Below are 21930 nucleotides of genomic sequence, written 5' to 3'. Positions count from 1 at the left end.
CTGATTAAGCTAGTGTTCATCTACACATCAGCCTCCCCAGGAATCTTCCTCATACTGATTCAGTACACATACACAAATTCATGTGACTATATTTAATTTCCTGTTTATGAAAACCTACCTAGGTTTTTGAATGGCTAAGACATCACCCCAGTGGAATGCCCTTAAGCCTTGTAGGCATGTCCTGAACAACTGTTTGTTTAATACTAATGATTTCAAAACTGAGGACCTACTATCCATAGCAGACATGTTTGTGTTCGTGTTTTACCTCAGGTCAGTGCCAGCTCCACTACTGAAATGATAAGGATTCTCCATGGAACCCTCCATGGCCCTCTTCTAAGAGATACACTCTTACTTATGATATGGTTGGCTCTAATAAGTGCCGGTGGTTTCGTGTTGTTTGATATCGAAGTTTAACCCAAAAGAGTGGTGCCTGGCATTTCAGAGCAAAAATCACATCCAAATAGGTGACGGTGTTCCTCTTCTCGTGCTCGATGTAGGTAACTGCATCCCTGATAACGTTCTCTAGGAACACTTTCAGCACAGCACGGGTCTCCTCGTAGATCAGACCGGAGTTACGCTTGACGCCGCCACGACGGACCAGATGGCGAATAATGGCATTAGACATGACCTGCATGTCGTCACAGCGAACCTTGTGCTTAGTTCCGCCTTTGCTGCGATTTCTTTTACCTGACATAGCTAGTCGAATAAAAGTGAAACACTGGAGCTGCAATTCCAACATGCCTGTATTATTTTCCTCTAAAGGAGCTGGTTGGAGACAACCAGGTGGTGGCGCGGGTAAATACCATACTCCTCCAGTTCTTATTCTTCTTGAAACTATGATTATTTTATAACTATTGCTTTTTTTTTTTTTAACTCATTACCGGGGCCCACTAGTTTGTTTCACAGTCATTCTAATAGCAAGAATTCCAGCTCATCAGCTAATTATGAAACTCTTCTTAAATTTGATCATGCAAGCAAAGTTTAAAACTGCAGGTTAATGAGTCCTCAGAACTGGTGTTGAAGAACTGTTGCTGAAAACCCCAAAAATCGAGGACTCCCGTTTTAAAATAGGGAAATGACATACACACTGCTAATGTATTTTTTACTAGGCTGCTTGGGACTTCATAGCATCAAAGAACCATGGGTTATCTGTTATTGAAGCATGTCGGTTTTCCAAATGCTATGTTGTAAACTCTAATTAAAGCTAATAACAGAAATTGATCGAAATGAGGGGTTAGAGTGTTGTACTGACAAGAAACTTAAAAAAAAACATAAATAGATGGCAGTATGGCCAATGGGATTAAGGCCTATATTTTTAAATAAGTAATTCAAATTACTTTACCAAATATAAAAACAACTGCAAAAATGAATCTGACAGGATTAAAAAAACTTTGGATGAATAAAATGAATATGTGGTCCAATTTATTTTCATCTATCAAAAACAAAGAAGCAACTATTTTGATCATCCCTAGACAGTCTTGTTTCTTGTAAGCATAAAATGTCAAATTTGGCCATCAAAATATTTCCTTTTTGCAGTAGACTGAAGTCCACGGACATTTCAGCTTACAACTGCTATGTCAAAACGTCCTTTTGTTTAAAGTACATTTTCCAGACCTTCGCTCTCTCAAAGAATCCTTGTTTCTTTTCATCTCCTTCATAGCAGAGGTCCAAGGCTTTTCCCTTCCTTTTGTCTGGTAGCTTTTTTTAATGTTGAGAATTTTGTTTTTAATTGCATCATTTGTTTTGTAACTGGAGTTAGCAAATCCATATTAATTAGCCAAAACAAAATACATTTGAAATATTGTAGCATTTATTTTCTGTAATTCTTATCATAAGCTATTCATATGTTATACATATTTATGTAAAATTGTAATAAATATTTTGAGGCTTCTGAGGTTCTATTATTTGTTTGACTGAACAAATGATCGTGTTCTTTTTCTTTCTGCCTAAGCTAACAATTTTTAATTTTCATGTAAACATAGATCAGTCTGGAGTAGCTCTGACCACCACAGCTCAGTGACCCAGCACAGACCACCATAACTCAGACTGTTCTGGGAAAGACCACCACAGCTCAGAGTGACCCAGGAGAGACCACCATAAATCAGAGTGACTCTGGACAGACCACCACAGTTCAGAGTGACCCAGGACACACTATCACAGCTCAGAGTGACCCAGGACAGACCACCATAATTCAGAGTGACTCAGGACAGACGACCACAGCTCAGAGCGACCCAGGACAGACCACTACAGCTCAGTTACCCAGGACAGACCACCATAAATCAGAGTGACCCAGGACAGATCACCACAGTTCAGAGTGACCCAGAACACACCACCACAGTTCAGGGTGACCCAGGACACACCACCACAGTTCAGGGTGACCCAGGACACACCACCACAGCTCAGAGTGACCTAGGACAGACCACCATAATTCAGAGTGACTCAGGACAGTAATTCAGAGACCCAGGACAGACCACTACAGCTCAGAGTGACCCAGCACAGACCACTACAGCTCAGCGTGGATGATCTGTCAAAGCACAGGCCCTACATAGAATTAATGATTTAAAGTAAAAGTGCTTGATTTTTGTTGATGTGCAAATTGGAAAGTCTTCTTTTGTTCCTTTCCATTTTATACAATTGTAAATTAGTATTATGTATTTATGACTTACAAAAGTTCTTTGTCATTTACTAATAGAATGTATCCTAGCCAGTACAGTAGGTTAGAGTTCAAGATATCATTGAAATACTGTTGAAATACAGGGATCAATGCTTATACCTAGAAGTGAAAAACATGCATAACCTCTATCTCAGGCAATGAAAAGTGCAATAACAAGAGCAGCCAAGGTGCATAAGCGACTTTTACCAGAAACCCCTTACTCACCTGCAAAAAGGAAACAATGTCATGTCAGCAGATGTTCAGGAAACAAAACGTATTAAATCTGCCAGACATGTAAGTGTCACGGTTAGCTGACCATCCAGCAGGAGGGACATGCTCACTCCTCCTAGGGATCTTACCAAACACCCACACTGCTCCCAATCCCCTGACTACTGATTAGTTTCACCTGTTCCTTCTTGTCTTTCACTTATATAAACCCTCAGGCTTCAGATGATAGCTCTGCACATTAGCCGACCATAGACTGAGAGTCTACCTGCTCCAGTGCTAAAACTCACAGAGAGGATTACTTTGTTTCGTGGCATCAGTGCTTCTATTGGTGATTCCCTTATGGAAAATAAAGAGCACTTCCTCACTACCCCACCTCCTGCAGTAAGAGACTGGTCTGTGGTAAACACTCAAACACTGCACCCAAGCTGTGCTTTGAATGTTAATAAAGTGCTGCACAATTCAAACGGAACTTAAGTTGGGGGGAAAAAAAAAAACTTATGACATCTCCAAATGACACCTGTAAGCCCCAAAAAATGTAAGCCATTGAATGGGGACAAAAAATTGGATTTTTTGTTTGGTTCTCTAAAGTAAATTTTGATAGACATTTGCAGATCATCAAAAACTTCACAGTCCTTGAAGCCTGCAGGCAATAAAAGATAAAACATGGTTGTATGATTTGCATTAAACTGAAATCAATGTTTTTCATCATGATCAGTGATGCAGGTTGATAAACATTCCAGAACAGCTGGTGAAACTCTAGAAGATCAGTGGAGGAGTGTCCTGTAGAAGTTCCAGTGGAATCTGATTAACAGTGTGGAAGATTACAAATGCATTTCAAATGCTCAGCTGAAGAAAGCAGGCAGAAATTATATTGTGTATAAGATGGTGGTGCACTACAGACCAGATATTGTAGTGGAGATCACACCGGCCATCCTGAAGAACATGAATCACAACAAACTGGCTGAAGAACTAATGAAAAAACCCAGAGAGAATTAACATATTATCTGTTTAACCACATAAACAGTAATGCTCAAATCATATTTACTACTTACACTCAGAGTAACGCCACTGAATCTATATTCACACTTTAAACTCAGAGGCCTTGATTTACAAATGAATATGAATAAAGCACACTCTGTCCTACACAAACCCCACCCACTCCTGCTGGAAATCCAAAATGCTCCTCCTGCTTCTATTCTGTGCTGATGGGGACATGGTGGGTGAAGCAGGGTGGGGTCACCTAGGAGTTCCCAGCCTCCCACTGGCACAGAGGCACTGGGGGCTCTGTTCAGCTTGCAGGCCCTTGGACTGGGGCAGAGAGAGGCATTGAGCAGCTGCAGCCATGCAGCTCAACAACTGTGTTCAGGCACCCTCTCCTGAGCACACAGTGTAAAGGGATGAAGGGGCCCCTTCATACACACACAAACACACACACACACACACACACACACACACACACTGCTGCATATTATCTATATAACTGATTTGCTTGTTTTTCTGTGCCATTCCATTACCCTGCTTTTAAGTTAGGATGCATCCCAACTGTGTACTAATTACCGATGATAACTAGTATTTGAATATGTAGTATGCAGTAGAGTTAATAGTGTCAATGTGGGGTAAACTCAAAAATCCACAAAGCATACATAGAACTGGTTGGTTTTTGAGTATGGTTTGGGTGGACAACAACAACCCACAATGCAATGCGAAACAGAAAGGGAGCTACTCAGGTCTGGGAAAAAAAAGCCAAACAAGAACACGAGTTAATTCGCGACGGTGGCAGGAGAATGGGTGTGTAAATGTGTATCTTAGATTCCTTTTAAATTCTTTTTAGGAAAAATAAAGTAATTTACAAAGAGAATAAATTATTATTATATTAGTAAGAAATCTATTTGAAATGCAAGTTAATTTGGATAAGTTATCTTGCTAGGTAGCCACCTAGAGTGGTGTGAAAAGTGTTTTTTTTTCATACACTTTTTCCCACCACTGTAGCTAATTGTTTTGCATTTATAAACAAGTTAGCTAATTAGCTACCTAGCTGAAAGCAGCTAATTTTAAATTAGCATCTTAGTGAGAGACATACTATTTGGAAATACATGCAGAGACATATACATTTATAACGCGTGGTGGCCCGAGTGCCGCAGGGCGAGGGGCAGGACGCACAGAATCCAGCGACTGGGACGTACATTTATTTACATAAACACAAAACGATATTGGTACTCACAAGCGTTACAAACATTAACATGAACATAAAACGGTTAACAAGAAACAAGCACAATAAACATGCATACGTTTAGCAATAACATAAGGAACACTACATCAAAACGTTACATCCACAATAACCAACAATCCTGCACACTACAACGAGGGTTAAATGCATAAATAAAACAAGGTGCAGGTGTGGTCACAAACAACGACCCTCCCACTGCTCGTGGCGGGCCAACCCACGTGACTCGCGGGAGGCGAGCGTTCCGTGACAACATTACCAACAGTTACCATAGCAATAAGAAACTTCAATGGAACTGTGATGATTGCCCCCTCTCCCTGGCGTTGCGATTTTCACCGCTTTGAGTTCTGTTTTGTTTTCTGCCTGGTCTTCGTTACATGTGCTTCTTTGTTTTGGTTTCATTTTTTTCTCTGTCCCCTATTTAGTTCTCTGCCTGTTATCTGTTTCTCCTGTGTCTTGTTGTTACGTTATTAGTTCGTGTATTTAAGCCCTGCGTTCTGTCACCCAAGTTGTCGGTTATTTTGCACGTTTGGTTTCTTATGCAGTTTGTGCTCTTCATTGATGTTTGTATGTTATTTATTCACCCGACTCTTATTTATGTATATGCTTAGGTTTTATAGTCTATTTTCCAAGTGTTTCATATTGCCTCGTTTGGTTTACATTCTTTGGTTTTGTTTGTATTTGCTTTTATTTATTAAAGTTCCCTCTTCGAACCTGCAACCTGCCTCTTGCCTTGTCAATATACAGGAACACTTTGGGTTTAAAAGATATTTATCAACGGTCATGTATATTTGTTCATCCTCAGTGTGGATTCAACTGAAGTGGTCCAATGTAGGAAATTGCAGACCATACTATTTTGATAAATGGAGATATTTAATATTGGTAACAATTGTATCATGGATAACCTAATGAACATTTTGAAGATTCATTTGATGGCATTGTAAACACATATCTCAAACCCAAGATTTACATTTTAATCATTAGCCTCTGGCCTAAAGTTACCATCATAAAACTAGTTTTCTGTGACATCTATAACTGTAGTGTAATGGCCCAAGTGTCGCAGGGTTTACAAGGTAAACGATGAACACAAACAAGGGCATTGACATTGTGAAAACGGACACGAACAAAGGCAGTGTGAACAAAGGCAATGGCCGACATTGATGCACACACCAACAAGAGGTTTAAATACATAAACACAGAACAACGCTAACTAGGTGCAGGTGTGTGCAGACATGTAGGCATGTTTACAATCAAAGTAGAAACTCCCACTGTATGCAGCGGGCTGTACCACGTGACAGTGAGAGTGGAGCATTCTGTGACGTAGAATTATGCTTAAAGAACCTGAATGGTCTCCCAATCACTTGCTAAATGCTGATGTTAGTGTTAGTGTTTGTTAATGAACTAAGTGTCGGGACCAGCTGTGTGAGGGGACTCTTTTCTCATCTCAGGGCTTTGTAGTGGTGGGAATGGAGTTTACCATTTTTTGTGTGTGGCCAATATTTAATAGTCCTTTTTTGAGTTATGAGTAATAGTGGCACTTGGCCTAATTCAGCTCTACATGCATTATATTTTGTTTTCCTGTGCACTTTCAGGATATTTTTTACAGAATTCAGAGTGCTGTGTGTTTGTTCCATTGTTCAAAATTTTGATTTAAGAGTGGCCCCCATACTTCACAACCATTCATCAGAATTGGTTGATTTTATAATCCAAATCTGTTATCATATAATCCACTGTGCTATTGCCAAGAGGTGAACAAAAAATGTATCTCCCCAAAGAGTCCCCTCGTAACCTACCATTGACAATGTACAGACCCAGACATTGACAGAGCTGAAGGAGGATCAAAGTCTGTGTCTAAAGCCAGAAGAGCAATACAAAAACCAGGTAGTAAATCCAAAAGGGGGTCAGGCAAAATCAGCAATGAGAGACAACATAAGGTTACAGTACACTGGAAGCTAGTCAAAGAAAATAACACTCAGTATGCTTAGAAATCCTAGAGGCAATACTTCACAATGAATGAGTGCTTGAAACATTCTTATATACAACAATTTCTCTGAACACACAGGTGAGTTCCATACTCCGGTGATGACGATCTTATTGAACATCGCTGATTGGCTGAGTTGTTGGCTGGGTGATAAAGGCTGCTGGGTAGTGTAGTGTGGTAGAGTCGAGCGGTATGACAGTTACCTTGTTCTGTGTTGGAGTCAAGTAGAGATCCAGTACACTGAGAGCGCCACAGATCAGCACACTTCCCTGGGCCTGGAAGCCACCGATCTGATCATGGAGACTGGGAAAAATGTCTTCATTATAATAAGGGGATTCACTGGGAGGAATGTAGATTGTACAAAGAAATATATTTGAGTGTTTGTTTATCTTTTTTTTTGTTGATTTTAAGACAAATATGTAATTTTTCTAATTTCAGAGGAATTATGAATTTAGACAATTCTGATTTATACCAGATAGTAATTCCATCTGAATATCTCCCTCTTTTAATGTCAGGGTGCTTAACAGCAGAGAGGATGATTTCCTTGTATCTTACAGGACAGTGAGTCACCCAATCAGATTAACACCAGGTTTCCTGGAAAATTATGATGTCGTTATCTTTTGTTATTTGTGAATTCAGTGTTTATACTTTTGTACCCAAACAGGGATGACTTTATGCCTTGAATGTTCCATAGAGAGATTTCATTATTTAAATTATGTATTAAAGGAAAAATACAAATAGGTTTAAAGTGAGATAAACCTGTAAAAGTGAAGGATTGTTATTAGATGTACATTCATGTATATAAACAGGGATATTTATTTATTTGTTTGTTTGTCTATTTATTCATTTATTTATTTTTAAATTGCAGAATTCTACAGACGACTGGACAAACTGATTTACTCGGGCTCATTAGAAATAATTAATGATCAAATTAATTTACTCCAAACAGGCTAAATACCTAAGGGGAAATGGCACACCAAGGCCAAGACGGTTTTACCTTCTTCCAAAAATACACAAACCTCTATACACACACACACACACACACACACACACACACACACAGACACAGGACTTCAAACAAAAGGTCAGGAACACGACCTTAGAACAGAAAACCCTACTATTCTCTATAAATGATTTTTATACCAACATAGAGACAAACATGGACTGCAATCTCACAGACATTGCTTTAACCAAAACACAGATGAAAACAGACCAGATGAGGTGTTAAATCAAGTTCAAGTTTGGTTTATTAATCTACTAGAACTAGAACGAGAACTAGAACTAGAAATAGAACTAGTCTTTAACTTTCTTTATGTTTCAGTGTTTGTTTTCTTTAGTTTTTTTTTTTTTTTTTTTTTTTACCTTTAAAGCCCATTCTGTTACAAAGCTTTTTAGGGCTGAACTACTGCTTTACAACCTTTGATTTTTTGTGTCTCTGTATCATGTTAAATTTCCACGGAACCCTGATTGTTATATTTAAAGGGCTTTGAAATTTCTTGCTCTTTTTCACCCCACTAGCAGGACTTTTCTAACTGATATCTCCAGTTAGGTCTTCTGCTCTAACACACTGTTCTTTGTTTTTGGTCTTCTCCATCTGTCTGCTGTTTTCATCTCCAGTAGTTTAACCTACCCTCCCAAATTTGACAATCTCTTGAGAAAACTTTAGGAAAGATCTCTGAAATAAACAAAATGCATCTGAGGATAGTTTTTCATTCTTTGTTGTGCTTCTGTTTCTTAGTGTCCTTTTTGTAGTTCTCCTTTTGTAATGTCATTTCATTTTTATAACAGTGCTGCTGCATAAATAACCTAAAACATCTGCTAAATGTACAACTGTATAACCCAAGTGAATCAGAACACTGGATAAAGCTTAGATATATTTGTGTAATTAATTTTAACCAGTTTGCCCAGAGATTACATACATGCCCAAAAAGTCACCAGAGTTGGTGCATGCAGCCAAGGATCTTTTTTTGACAACTGAAAATATCCGCACAAAGCTTCGGAAACTCTGTTTCTATGTCCATGATTTGTACAAAAAAGACTACTAGAACTGAGGTAATAGAGGAAAATTGTCCTTCCCCCACGAATATGAATTGTGGATATTAAAGAAATTTATTTCATGTTTTAATTACAAACTACAATTACATTACAAAGTCTCATTATTTACTAGCCATAACTTTTTTTTTTTTTTTTTTACATTTCAGAAATATGTACCCATATTAGGAGACTATTAGGTCTTAATGTCTTCCATGTCTTTAAAAAAAAACAACCAAAAAATAAATAAATAAATTATGTATATATATATATATATATATATATATATTTATGTATATATATATATATATATATATATATATATATATATATATATATATATATATAAATATAAAAGACCATATGCTTTTAAAATGTTCTATTGGAAGCCATTGTAGAAATTCATGTAAACTGTAGGAGGAATGTTAGCCATTCACACAGGAAAAATGGTGTTTCATGCGGTGTCACCTGTCTCTTGTGTAAGGCAGCATTTGAGATCATTTCACCATGTCACAAACAAGTCTGAGTTATACCTACTGCTGATTAGACTCAAAGTTTTGTTAAGAACCTAGGTGACAATGTCTTTTGTTAAAAGCACTATATAACTAAATTAATTCAGTTCTGGACAAACATCTACAAAATGTTCACCATGATCTTCAGGTTAGTGTTTTTTGACTGTGGAAACAGATTGTGACTGCATGATAATAGTGTTGTCATAAGAACAATGCTGTCAAAACCAAAAGAACTGCTAGCAAAAGAGGAAAAAGCAAATGTCTGCAAAATCCAATGCAACAACTGTGACAAAAACTACATGGGTCAAGCAGGGAGAAAATTATCAACGAGACTGCATGAACATCAATTGGCCACTAGAAGACATGATCCACTTTCCCTAATCTCAGTACACGAGGACCAAGAAGGACACAAGTTCAACTGGGATACAGCAAAAATCATAACGGGAGCAAGGACAAGGAAAGAAATAATTCCTTGAAGCTTGTTCTCCACCAAAAAGTCAATAAACAAACATATTAGTATCGAGCCAATCTACCAACCTCTTAGACTCAGAGAAATGTAAAAAGCCTTGGTAAAACCCTAAGAAACCACATATCAATCGATTTCGTCTACGCTGCTCGGTTACTAAATTTAGTAACCTGAACGTGGACCAATTGAAATTCAGGAAACCAGACCAGTGCAGCACATTCTTTTGAACCATTCCTGACTGCCTATTTCTGACCACGACACCATAACTTAAAAATTGAACCAATCAACTGTCGAATCATAACATCCAACACCACCAATACCCTATATAAATGCAAGTGGTCAAAAGAAACAACACCTCTAAGTGCACTGATGTCTACTCAATTGGTGATGAAACATTTGCAATCCAATTGCCAAGGTCGATGAACAACCCAGAATCAACCAAACCAACAGGGCTACCAATATTCCAAATTATTAGCGTATTGTTACATACTGTCTTTCCAGAAATCACAACAAAAACTTGTGCTGAAGAAGGCTTAAAAAAAAGAGCTCGGATGCACATATCCGGAACCTCCAATGGTGAGCACATTGGACTTAGATCAGCAGAAAGCAGTTCAAGTAAAGAGGGAATAAGGAACAGTAATATTAACAAAGTCTGTCAGGAAACCAGGTATGACAATCTGTGCCCAGCAGTGTCACCAGTGCATAGATCTGCGACGAAGTATCCGGAAACAATGCTTTTCTTATTTTCAGTTTGATATATTTTCAAATTAGAATTTTTTTTTTTGCTGATTTTTGTAACCTTTCCAAAGAAGCTCTAGGGATAAAATAATTCCAACAAAAGTGATCTGATCATTCTTTTTTATTTTAATTATTTTTATACCTGGAAATTTGAGAATTTTTATTTTTATATGAAGTGGAATGGAAAGAAAAGTATAATAATTGCAACATATAAAATATGTTTTAAGGTGTGGGAATAATAAAATGCATTTTTAAAGTATTATTTTTATTCATTTATTTTATTGATAAATTATCATGTTTTAAACAATGGTTACATTACCCTCCCACGAGGAGAACATACAAACTCCACAAAGAGAGGATTCAGGTCATCCTGGGAATGCCTGGGAATCAAACCTGTTATTCAAGTCCAACACCTCCTTGCAATTTGTTTGCCTTAACCAAACCCTTTTGCCTTTCTAATTTCTACCAAAATTCAACTGGGTTTTTGCTCCCAAAACAACATATCTGAGTTCCATAGCGCCAAGTGGCCAGGAACTCCAAGTAACCTTGAGGAGCATTTAGAAAGCCTCGAATACCTTAACTGAGATTTGTGTTCTTTTTCAAAGAATTTCTAAATTTGGTGGTTATCAAGTGGTAAATTCACCAATAGCTGTGCTCAGTCCTGGACTGCTCTGAGGATGGCTTTGAGGTGGTGGTAGAAAGGAGAGCTCTTAAACTCACAACTATTCTGAATAACACCTCACACCCCCTCCATGACCTACTGCTCAGTGAAGCACTTTCAGCAACAGACTTATTCAGCTCCACTGTAGCAAAGAATAGTAAAAGAGATCATTTCTTCCAGAGGCAATCGCACTTGTACTCAACTTAAAAAATTAGCACCATTTCTTTGTGTTGTAAAATGCAATGTTTGTTTCTTCTTGATCCATTTTCAGGAAACCTCGTGAGGTGGCGGTCCTCTGGTCCTATTATTATCCCTAGGCCTGGCTAGCCAATGCTTTTTTTAGGTAGACTTAAAGCCTGAAAAACCAGCCTCAAAGAAGGCTCACACCTGTCTGACCTCTGGTAGTGAGTCCTGAGTTCACTCCCATCATGACTACAAGGTTCAAATCCTCATCTTCAAGATTTGTCAAGCACGGCTGGCATCAAGTGGCATGTCTAGCAGCTTTGAGTAGAAAAGAACACAAATATCAAAATCAGATGTGAGACTAAGTTTATTTGAGAAGAGCAAAGTAAATGAGTGAGCACAGTGAGAGGAGACGTCCAGACCTAAGATCCAGCATCAAGATGGCGGACCAGAGGACCGAAGAGGAGGATGGACACGAAGATCTTCACGGTCATCCTGCTTGGGCAGGAGTGGCACCTCAACCTGGGTGCTCCGTTATCCGTGACTGCTGCGTCCTCAGGAGGGTTACGAGGTGCAGCTGAAAGGGACGTGACACATTCTGACCCTATTCCACACCAAAGCGTGTTGGTTGGTCATGAATTGTTTTTATCACTAGACTGAAAGCAATATCTCATATTGTAGGAACAACTGCGCATTTGTGTCGAACTTGATGGCTAACAGATGTACAGGTGGGTAGTGGTGTTATAGCAACTGCTCACTTCAGACTTTTGTTATAGTTAAAACTGAATGAAAGGGAAAGGGGTTATGTAACAACCTCAAGAGGGATGCCAAAACAATGAATATGGATAACAGCACTATTGGTTTTGAAGTATCCCTGTTTTGTACACTTTTGTTCTTGCTCCAAGACTAGCACTGGGCAGCCGGGATCCCCGTCTCCTAAAGTTTCAAGAACTGCCTGGTCACTTGGTTATTTATTCAAGCTTGAGCTATGTCTGTCTTCAAATGTGAGCTACTCAGTATTTTCATCTTAGAAGATGAGTAATAAATAACAAAATAATATATTTTTAAAAGGAAAAATACATTGTAATCTATATGACAATCATCATTTAAAATTAAATTAGTGGTACAGACCTTGTGATGTTTGTTGAGAGAATCTATATAAAAATGTCCTTAACTCATTCATTCTAGTTTGGCTTGTCTGCTCTTTTTCTGAGTTATAAACACTTACACTTTTTTTAAAGCATGTTTGTACTTGCTGCCTATAAAATGAATACCTATTATATGAAACTGATTTTTTTTTTTTTAAAGCAATTTATGTGAATTTACTTCCCCAAGAAATAGTGCCATTAGTTAATGTCTGGGTATTTACCTCCTTTTATTTGAATCTATTTGAATTAGCCATCGCCATGATAACACTAAAGCACAGGCCCGTTCCTCTTACAGCTACACTAACAAATCCAGTTAGCTAGCTCCTACTGATCATGTTTGATGCAAACGTTAGTTTTGTATTTGTTTCTGCAATATGAGGAACTTGTTTTCATTAATTTATCGCTAGAAATATGTCACGTCCGCTCAAATAACCATAGCTAGCTGGCTACCTTTGGGTGAGCTTTGTTTTGCAGCCAATTATCAGTTAGTTGTCTCTGTATAGTGTTTTACCAGTTTATCGGACTCGGCGATTAACTCGTTTAAAATGGCCCTAACCTTATTAAGGACTGAAGTACATCAGCTCCAGAATTGTGAGTTAATAGTAGTCGAGTGCAGCCATCACTCGTCGTGTCCGTCGACAACGCAAAATGAAGTTCCTCTTTACCTACAGCTGGAAGATGGCAATGTTGCTAACTCACTAACTAAACTTCTAGGTAGCTAGCGAACCTACTGGGCTAACCTAGTTAGCCAATTGCCTACTTAAAGTCCTTGTCCATTTAAAGTATGAAGTCCGAAGTACCTAACTAAACTTCTAGGTAGCTAGCGAACCTACTGGGCTAACCTAGTTAGCCAATTGCCTACTTAAAGTCCTTGTCCATTTAAAGTATGAAGTCCGAAGTACCTAACCATTGTCTCTATATTAGGCGTCATAAACTGATAACTAGTTAGCTATCAAGTGCATGAAGTAATACATAAATTATTGAGCAAATTAACAAATATATGAATCCTAAAAAAATAAACAAACTTGAGCACTGGTTTATCAGCCGATAAGACCTGTAGTTATCTGGTCTGGTCTGACCTTGTTCGTGAGCGACTGGGTGAAGAAAGTGCAAGACTATGTTGACCATCAAACCCTGTAGGTGGAGCTCATTATCTTTCTATAAAGCGGCGCTTTCAACGCTGTTTCTGGGATGCAAAAGCGGCATAAAAGTAAACTTACCAGCAATACGGGACGGATGACCTAAAAACTGCATTGTTCTGAGGGCTGACATTTCCAAAAGCGCACATTTGGAAGGTAAGCAGACGCCTTTTAAAAGTTCTGCATAATTGGAAATTTCAGACCTTTGTTCACCGAGTTTTGTGGTGCTTGGGGCAGGCTGAGTGTTGGTGAGTGAGAATAGACTGTTAAACGTTAGAAACATTAAAAAATAAGTAATGGCTAGAAAAACAGCTGGTATACAAAAAAAAAAAAGAAAATAAAGTGAAATGAAAACTGAAAACATGCTATAAAAGTGAAAATAAGTTATAGAAAAAAAACATGGCTTGATAAAAAAACAGTTATATAGTTTGATTTATTTATCTAAACGTGAAGTAAATGGCGTGTAAATGGTAATCTAAATGGCTTAGAACTGTTGGGTTTTGAGGAACATGTGAAAAACTTATGGATAGAAATGTATTGAATTTGAACTCATTTATGGTTTGAGAGAGGCTTTGGCAGTCGTTAGAATTGGTGAATGCCCAACTTTGCCTATTGACTGAGTGAAATAAATAAGGCAGAAACCACTTTTCCCTCACTTGAAATTAAGGGAGCGAATGCGCCATTGATACCAGTGTTTAACTTGTTTAACCAGCCATCATTAAAGGCGATATTAGGTTTGGAACTTTTGCCATAGGGGGCAGGTGAACTGTTGCCAACACCAGGAGATGGTACACAGCTCAGGAAGTTAGAAGCACAATTAAAAAAGGGAAGTGATATTTGAAAAGACTAGCTACATTATTACTGGCATCCAGAATTAATTTAGTGAGCCCAGGATATTGTTGGGAATGACCTTAGCAGAAAGCTGTGATGGTTGAAGAACACAGTAGCGGTTTTAAATTGGAATGAAGATGGCCGTTTCTAACCCTGCAAATTTGCAGAGATAAACAGCTTCAAGAACATAGAGATTGGGAACAAGGGGATAAAGTTGAATGGCACACCAGAGACTTATTTTTCAGTGTATAAGGTTATTAATGTGTATGGACAGTTATATAATACACATTTTTAGTAAAGAGGAAAATTGTGGACCCAAAGGAAAGTAATTGACTAGGGTTGAATGTTGTTTGGATCTGAACAACATTGTCAAAGGATGACTGATTCAGCATACTCTCTTCCTTATCCTTTCAATTACAAATTTTGTTTTTCTGGCCATTTTAAGGTAAAGCTGCCCAGAAGAAGGAAACCCCCTGGCAGCACACTGTGCAGGTGATGGAAAGGCATATGAATCGATTCATCACATCTTGTATTGTACCAGCAAAGAGTGACTGTGAGAAGTGTTTAAGAGCTGAACCAGAAGGTCTTAAACAAAAATAAAATAAAAATTGGGATTGGCAGAACCTGAAATTGTGTCTATAACTGCACATTACAGTTTATAAAAGAAAACTGCAATGTAAATAGTGTGAAGGTTACTCTGGTATACAATTTTTTATTTACATGTGTGTGTTCAGTTGAAGTCCATTTGACTTCCATTTGTTATGTTCATTTTGAAGTTCTGTTCTAAAGTTGAATACTATAATTTAAATTGAGTTTGTCTTGATGTTCAATTAGTAGTTAATTTTAGTACAATAGTATTTAACTGCTGGTAAAAATCTAAAAAAAACTTGTTTTTGTTTTTTTAAAGTGACTGAGAAAACAATGAAAAATGGAAGCATTTGAAGGTTTGTGGGTATGTTATGGATTGTAAAAATTCTACTCTGATCCCTTTGTACATGAGTTAATATATTTCACTACTTCATCTATTAATATTCACTTTAATCACTAATATTCCAATCAAACCTACATGCACAGGACTAGTTGTACTATGCAACTGATGGCACCATTTGCAGACTTCACTCTACATTTCTACATTATTTAAGAACAACTAAGCTTAGCTAAAGTTTAAAAATGTACTCCTTCTGTATGTTAATTCTTCATATAAATGCTTGTCATTAGAAATACACTTATTGTAAGGTCCCCACTAATCAAATCTAAGTGTGTGAATTATGCAAACAAATATGTAAACGAGGTCCTCATCAACCAAGTTAACTAGTTTCTTCATAAGTCCCCATTTAGCAGTAATTACTTGATCAATTCCAAAGTTTGAAATCCTGTATAAGCCAACAACGTGCTAGTTAGTCTACATTATGTTTTTTTTATATAACTCTAGAACCTTTAGAAAGGGTGGTCCCCACAGGTGATGATCAAAAATTTGGTCCACATCCAGCATAGAAACCCGTATGTGTGTGTTTCGTTTCCAGTTCCAGATTCCATTACAGAGTTTAATGTTTGCAAGAAATCATGAGATGAGACTCTGCCTACCCCGAGGAGTAATAAAAGGAGGAAGAAGCTAGGGAGAGAAAGACTGATTCATTTGAGATGTTTGTTAACCCTCCTATTATCTTTGGGGTCAATTTGACCCCATTCAATGTTTCATGTCTTTAAATAAATGATTGACAATTTTTTAGCTTCGTATTTTATGACTTTTCCTAATTTAATGGAGACAATTGGGTAAACATAAAATTAACATGTTTTCATTATCCTGTACACATGTTGTACGCATGGGTGTTCTTTGGGGTCAATTTGACCCCAGGCTGTTTTAGCTGACTTTAGGGCCCTAGGACTTTAGAGCCCTAGCCTAACATAACCATATCTGTAGTAGTGTGAGAACCACTGATAGTTTACACCACATGGGGAGGGGAAAACATTATTCTCGCGAGAACTTTGATATTCCCCATGTTGTGGGGGTGGGAAAATATTTTTCCTGCAAAGATATTGATAGTTCACACAACATAGGTGTGGAGCAAACATATAAAAGGTTTGCACAGCACCCTTATAAGTCATTTCTGTTGGCGCTCTGTGTGCTCTTTCTTTCTGCTCTCTTTCAACCAAAAATGACTTCTAAGGAAAGGTTTTCTGTCAATGAGGTTTTGTCACAGACCCTGATTATGAGGCATCCTCAGTGTTGACCCTCCTTTTGTCTCCCAACCACCAGCAAATACACTACCTTCTAAAAATGGAAAGTTATTATTGTCCCTCTCCCCACTTGAACAACATGGTAGACTGAAAGCTGCTAATATCGTCAAAATGATTCCAGGCCCCACCAGATACGCTGTCAGCTATGTCCAAGACAAAATCAGCTTTTAAGCTTTTCATAACACCATCAGTTGAAAAGGATATACATGAGATGACAAATTTAGAGGGGAGGCACGTGTATGGGGACAGTTGGAAAGACTTGCATTCCTACATTGGGTTGCTCATTTTGGCAGGAGTGTGCACTGCTCACAGTGACTGATATTAAACACAGAACCATGCTGACAAAGTACAGACTCAGTGAACACCGATATATGAAATCATGGCTTCCCAGAGAGCAGAGACTCTGCCAGCATTGCAACAAAGACACTGGCGAGACAGAGGTGCACTTTCTAACAATGTGAAACAATGAAATTTGTCAAAATTACTTCATAAAATTTGAGATGATCCACACCAACTTTGTCACCAACACTGACCAACTGCCCATCCTAGTGGGAGAAAATAACACTTTAGGTGGGTGATATATATCTGTCTGCCATAACAGAAGGGACAGCGAGTAGCCCACCCAAACACACACACACACACACACACACACACACACACACACAATTGCCCAGTTTATAAACACCTTTATGTACTTATCTGGCATTTGCCAGACTCAACGAGGCACCAGTTGAGAAGCCTGTTAAAAGAGCTCTGGATATAGAGGACTGTTTTGTGATGCGTGAAATGAGCTAGGCCTTAGGGAGACCAGCAGTAGTTAGCTGTATACCAGGGGGCAGAGCACCAGACATTGCAGGTAATCTCAAGGTTTTAGGCAAGCAGAGGTTCTCCAAGATGGGTATTCACATAACGGCAATATACACCTTTGCCAATCAGATTACAAACAGTAATATTGAAAAGTTGTGATGGTTCGCAAAGGCGATATGCGATGCTTTGGTCCCATCCTACTGTGGTGTGGCAAATTAATATACAGCCAGTTATCTTTGCTGATAATTTGCGACTAGGATACCCCCAAACCACACGGAACTTGATCATATAACTGAACTCTTAGAATCAATAGTCTGCTGCACATTCAATGATGCTGCTCCACTTAAGAATAAAAAAAAAAAAAAAAAATACCTGGGTATAATGATCACATTCACAATTTAAAACAAAACACTCAAAAAATAGAACATAAATGGTGCCACACTAACATTGTAGTCTTCCAGCTTGTACTGTACTTCTCGAGTATAGAAAAGCAATTATTACCACTCGAACAGCTTCTCTCTCACCACTAATAGAAAAAAAATCCTAGATTTATTTTTAGTACAATCCAACTAGAAATAAAACTGACACCAATGCTCAGATTACATCATACAGTAGTAATGAGTTTATGAATTTCTTGAATGAGAAAATTAACCACATTAAAGATAACATTAAGAGTCTTAACACGACATAAGGCAGCTACTTAGAGATCAGAACAAGCCAAAAATGACTATTATCCAAGAGCCAGAAACTGCATCTCTGATCACGTGCTCCAAAATCCTCCACTTGCTTTCTATATTCACTGCCCACACAATTTCTTAAGAAAATCCTACCTGAAGTAATTGAATCTTTATTAAGTTGAATAGGCTATGTTCCTAAATAATTCTCAGTGTTTTGCTGGTCATTGTTGTTTGATATCTGGTTCTGTTCTATTGTTTCTGCCTAACTTGCATTTTTCCTGCCTGATTATCATTTTGTGTTTCTCGCCTTGTTCTGTTTCTTTGCTCAACCTGTTTTATTTTTCTGCATCCTTACTCTGCTGCCTTCCAAAAATGCCATAGTTTCTGTGTACTGCATGCATACAAGTGTATGATTTAAAAAGAAATACATATATTTTCAACTGATGTGCCTGGTTTCCTTACTCTCAGATGTAAAAGGATGACCCACTAGGGCCTCGATATTCACAGGCCCCAACATATAACTTAACAACAGTAGATATAATAATATTTTGTATTTGTGTAAAGACTCAGACATTCAAGTATCATTTAATAATAATGGTTATAATAAAAATACTTATTTATGCACATTTCATACTGCCCCTATACTATCTGAATTCTACCCACCACCATACACAACTGGAATTTGATAAAAATATTCAAAAATAAACAAACATTGTCCCCCAATGTGTTAAAGAGGACACAGGAAAACTTTCTTCATGTCGTACCCAATATAGCTAGTTAGCTAATTAATGCAGATGAAAGGAAAACGTAACATGAAGTGATCTGTGAGCACAAGACCCTGTGGGAGAAACTGCTCAGAAGACCCAGCAGTCTGCAACCAGAGAGAAGATCATGTACTTCAAAGACATCCTGGACATGGCCGTCAATGTTAGCGATGAGTACGATCATTACCTGATGTTCAAGTCTATATTATTCATTTTGTTATTGTAAATGAGAACGTAATTTAAGCATATATGTGCTAAACATGGGCAACATGTTTCCAGAGAATGATGTCTTTGAAGAAGGATATGCCAAATACGACAACCAGACAGAAGTTTGGGATTTTGTGTGCGACCATTGTGATCTCTGTCACAAAATCTGTATCATAACAGCTCTTATTGGTGCACTTGGGATAGAAGCAGCTCTCAATGCAGAAGAAAAGCTGAAGAAGGAAACGGAAGCAGCTTCAAAGGGTTCAACTGCCATGTCTGAACATGCACAGCACAAAAGGGTTTCTTATCCGCTCCTCCTCAGTATTTAGAGCAATACAGAAGAAGGTTTTTGGGTTTTGGGTAGTTCTTAGGCCAGTCTTGATATCTTGCTGGCCCATTTTTGCTTGGGGAAGAGACACTGCTTAATTATTATGCACACCTTGTTATAGGGTGTTAATCTCTTTAGGCCACACCCTCCCTCATTACACAAATACACATTGCATGATATGCTTAAATCTAATAAGCATTCAAGTTTATACAGCTTGGAGTTGGAAAATATGCACAAAAATGATGATATGGTCAAAATACTCTCTTGCCTAATAATTGTGCACACAGTGTAGACAGGTAAGTATTTTATTTAGATTTTTAGATCACACCCAATGCTCATTCTGAATTGATTAGCCATGTTTTCAAGGCAGTGAGTATTTCTGTAAGATGTTTGAATGTTGGAGTTTGTTGGGAATTTATTTTAGTTGAGTAGGTAGGTCTTTTATTTGATTTCCAATTGCTTAACAGATCAGTGGGCATTTTATGTTGAACACCTAATTTTTAGATCCTGGCCAATGCTAATCCTGAAGTGATTAGCCATGTTTTCAAGATGGCTAGTTTTACAGTAAAATGACTAGCATGGAGTCTATTTTCAATTTGATTAAACAGGTGTTTATCTTTAGCTTCCATTAGTAATTAGACAGGTAAGGATTTTATTTTGAACTCCTGATTTTTAGATCACACGTATTTCCCATTATTGTAGGGAAATGACAGCAGTTACGGAGCGACTAATCGGGCTATAACCCTGGAACAACAGGACAACACACATGGAGCAACACATAAGAGCAATAATACCACACAGATAACAGGGAGGAAAATTTGGAGTAACAGCTGGCCCCATGGGTCCCACTGCTGCTGAAGTTGAGATACCCAAGATTCTACTTCTGGAGGGGGAGGTATACCGTCCTTCATGGCTGTAATTAAATCGGTTAAGTTGTGGTGAGCATCTGGAATATAAAAACAACAACACCTTGCACACTCCCCCTTCCTTTGCTAGAACAAACCTGTGTTGAAGGACAGCAGTGTGAATGGAGAACAACTCCCTGTCTATTGTTCCTAAAGCCACTTCAAGTTTGTTTGCTAAAATTTGTCTGCCTTGCCATCCTATTTATTTTTTGCAATGTAGCAGCGATGCTGCCGCCAGGTAGTAGGGCCCAACCCATTGTTGTCCCCGGGGTCGTCCAGGGATCCCACATATGATATCCACGCCAGGCATGGTCGCTTCTTGTTTTGTCTTACTTGAGCTTTTGTCCTGAACTGTCTCTGATGGAATGAGGACTGACTGGGGGAGCTACTAGTCTCTGGGCCCATCAGCGCCAATAACACGAACGCTCCACTCTCACTGTCACGTGGTACAGCCCGCTGCATACAGTGGGAGTTTCTACTTTGATTGTAAACATGCCTACATGTCTGCACACACCTGCACCTAGTTAGCGTTGTTCTGTGTTTATGTATTTAAACCTCTTGTTGGTGTGTGCATCAATGTCAGCCATTGCCTTTGTTCACACTGCCTTTGTTCCTGTCCGTTTTCACAATGTCAATGCCCTTGTTTGTGTTCATCGTTTACCTTGTAAACCATGCGACACTTGGGCCATTACACTACAGTTATAGATGTCACAGAAAACTAGTTTTATGATGGTAACTTTAGGCCAGAGGCTAATGATTAAAATGTAATTCTTGGGTTTGAGATATGTGTTTACAATGCCATCAAATGAATCTTCAAAATGTTCATTAGATTATCCATGATACAATTGTTACCAATATTAAATATCTCCATTTATCAAAATAGTATGGTCTGCGATTTCCTACATTGGACCACTTCAGTTTAATCCACACTGAGGATGAACAAATATACATGACCATTGATAAATATCTTTTAAACCCAAAGTGTCCCTGTATATTGACAAAGCAAGAGGCAGGTTGCAGGTTCGAAGAGGGAACTTTAATAAAAAATAATTTGTTCTTTTTGCTCATCAGTGTTTTTTGTCTTGGAACTCTGCTATGCAGGCCATTTTTGCCCAGTCTCTTTCAGTAGATTTCCTACTTTTGGTTCTCCATACAATTACCAAGAAAATAAAATGGCACCACGTGTAAATGGCAGAATGACATGGCTGT

This window comes from Electrophorus electricus, chromosome 18, assembly GCF_041902795.1.
Source record: "Electrophorus electricus isolate QZ-2024a chromosome 18, ASM4190279v1, whole genome shotgun sequence".
NCBI classification, from domain to species: domain Eukaryota; kingdom Metazoa; phylum Chordata; class Actinopteri; order Gymnotiformes; family Gymnotidae; genus Electrophorus; species Electrophorus electricus.
The sequence above is the reverse complement of the archived record's forward strand: the minus strand, read 5'-3'. Positions refer to the sequence as shown.